Below are 2,759 nucleotides of genomic sequence, written 5' to 3'. Positions count from 1 at the left end.
CATAGTTCTTTCTCTATCTGTTAGTCTGTAGTCTGTTTCCCATTCATTCCAGTGTCTCTTCTCTTATTCTGTCTGCTCATCTGGCTCTTTCACTCTCTCCTCCCCATCCACTCTCTCCCTGTCTCTCTCTCTCTCTCTCTCTCTCTCTCTCTCTCTCTCTCTCTCTCTTCATTTACCTCTCTCTTTACTGGTGTCCTCCCTTTCTCTCTTTCCTTTATGACATTAATTGTTTATCCTTCAATTAAAACTACTGCAAAGATAACAAGGTGTGAATGCACAGAGAGTGAGGCCTCAGTGGAACTTACCCTTCACAATACACTGGATAAGATGCCCAAACAATCTTAGATCCGGAACAAAGCAAAGGAAGAGTAACATCTGATTTGTTAAGGAAATTTGATTTTGCTCGAGTATGTAGACGAAGGAGTGGAATATTCTGAACTAATGGAATACTCTAGATACGTGTCTGTTTTATTTACCCGAAACTGAATTAGCGTAAAACGTAGCACAATTCCCATGACGAAAAACGTGGTACAGCCACATCAGGGTGACACTCATTTAGGCGGCGGCTATTCTAAGCAGGCGCCAAGACAAAAGAAAGAGCCCACACGCCAACAATGAGGTTTTGAAGAGCGATTTGGTGTTTTTCTGTTTTCCCGCCAGTAGATGTCTGTGGGAGTCCTGTATCTTTTAAAATATGTACAGCCTTGGTGTTTGCTGAAAGTCAATTCGCTTTTGAAAATAAATTCAATTGCTAAAATGGTTCAAGCTACTTACTTTATCCATCTTAATGATAAATAGCATTTGTATAGCGCATGTCCCCACTCGAAAGGTGGCTCTATGCGCTTTACACTATATTATTACTACAGCAGAAACACTCAAAAACATTCTTAGCTTCCAGGGAAGTATACAGAGCAAGCGGCCGGTTAAGCGCTCAAACACCAACAAACTGACAAGATCTTTCACTGTCTATGGCTGGGTACCCATTCCCAGCTGGGTGAAGAGGGGAAAATTCGTGTAAAGTGCCTTGGAAAGGTCCCAAGGACACAACGTCGGCCCGCGGCTCGAACCCCCGAACCCACAACCTCACGATTACGAGTCCGGTCGCCTAACCACTAGGCCACTGACGCCTCTTTCCAATATTCGATGAGGCCTACATCTTGTTATCGGGGGCTATCCAAAAGATTCGGGAGTTTCGAATACGGCTTGAAAATTGTTTCAACAGAGGAACAAAATAACAGAAGTTCCAAAAAAAATTATATGTATCCAAAAGAGTAAGTAGTATCCTAAAAGCAGATAGTTAAGATCTGGCTTGTTTAAATTCTGAAAGGTTACACAAAGTTGGGGATTCGGTTCGCCAGAAAAAAGTAGAAAATTATCACCGATTAGGAAGCCAGTGAACATAAAACATTTCTATGTCATCATAATATCCGTGGAAGTTTCTCAAAATCTGATTAATGAGCCTTCACACATACCCTAGACAAACCTCCTTTGCAATTAACATTATGTCATCAAGTTAGGCCTCAATATAGTTCTTAGATTTTGGCCGATCCAATCTGACTTTGTCTTTACTTGAGGGCTTGTGTTGTTTTGTTTTTGTCAGCTGCACTTTAGAGCACGCGAAATCTCGCCCATGATTCCCCACTATCTTTGCCTAAGGCGTACCCCTAGCTATTACTTTTTTCCAAACTGTAACCTGTTACGCCATTTGTAGAATGGCTCTACCCTTAGGCAGGATAGATATTTTTATTAAATCATGGTCATAGAAATTTTAGGGTTTTCCTTCAAAAGAGATAGTGGAGGGGGGAGAAATAAGTACTCAACAAATGCAAGAGTGGCTATTTGCACGTATTCTACGTGACAAACAAATTAGAACCCAACTGACTTAGGTGAGTGCACAGAGCTACACGGGAAGTTGCCTGAAACAAGATTTCCTGCAGCCTCGTCTGCAGATAAGACTCCATTAAATTTGTATTCAAATAATGTTATATAGCTTTCTTAAAGTCATTGGTTTTGCCTCGCCGCATGTTCCATGTAAGGCATTTGAATGAGCATTGCCCTTATTTGGTTAAGTCGCAAAATCTGAAGAAGAAAACGACAACGTTGCTCATCAACATCGGTGCACAAGCACCATTATGACACCATGCCACCCCCCTGCTAGTGCCACCTCCGCACACGACAAGCTCGCGGCAGGTACGCTAAGGTTTAATGAGGGCAACAATTCGGCGAGATGGAATCAGAGAGTGCTGTGGAGACAACGTGATAACAATATTCTCGACAGGGATTGGTCAGTGTGGAAGCGAGCTATCGGTTTCTCCTACTGCTCTGGAAATCAATACGACATTTGTTTTAAGGACTCGTAGCGAAGTGAGGACATCTCAACTTAAGTAAGGCCCGAGTTCGGTATCGTGTGATGTCGCAAGCTGGTCGTGTTGCAAACAGGTCTGAAGCGTTTTCCCCAAAGTTGTTTTCATTCTTTGTCACCAGTGAGACCGGGCGGCAGAAGGAAGTCTAAACATATCCTCTGGATTTCACAATTTCAACGTAGTATGATAGTAGATTGTACAATCCAGAGCCATGGAAAGTATGCACACAGAACCAGCTCACGACTGAAGATTTTGAAAGGTTTGCAAATACTTTACTCTTCATTTCTGATTCGCAGAGTTTTAGAATATCTACTTTCGGGTCATTGTTCATTTTATGAAAAGGAATGACTCCCCTTTGCCAAGTTTGTTTTTGTTTGTTTGTTGTTGTTTGTTGGT

The 2,759-nt window shown here is 42.1% G+C and overlaps 1 protein-coding gene across 1 annotated transcript in view; it reads left to right on the top strand.

Annotated features, from left to right (window-relative positions):
* LOC101860828 (ionotropic receptor 25a) overlaps nucleotides 1-2,759 on the top strand; it is a gene marked incomplete in the record, with an annotated part of 56,225 nt that overhangs the window by 3,932 nt on the left and 49,534 nt on the right. Inside the window, 1 exon segment of the mRNA XM_013084850.2 lies at nucleotides 2,485-2,622.

The sequence above is a fragment of the Aplysia californica genome, unplaced genomic scaffold (assembly GCF_000002075.1).
Source record: "Aplysia californica isolate F4 #8 unplaced genomic scaffold, AplCal3.0 scaffold00322, whole genome shotgun sequence".
In the NCBI taxonomy this organism is placed as follows: Eukaryota; Metazoa; Mollusca; class Gastropoda; order Aplysiida; family Aplysiidae; genus Aplysia; species Aplysia californica.
This window is presented reverse-complemented; position numbering and strand designations above follow the sequence as displayed.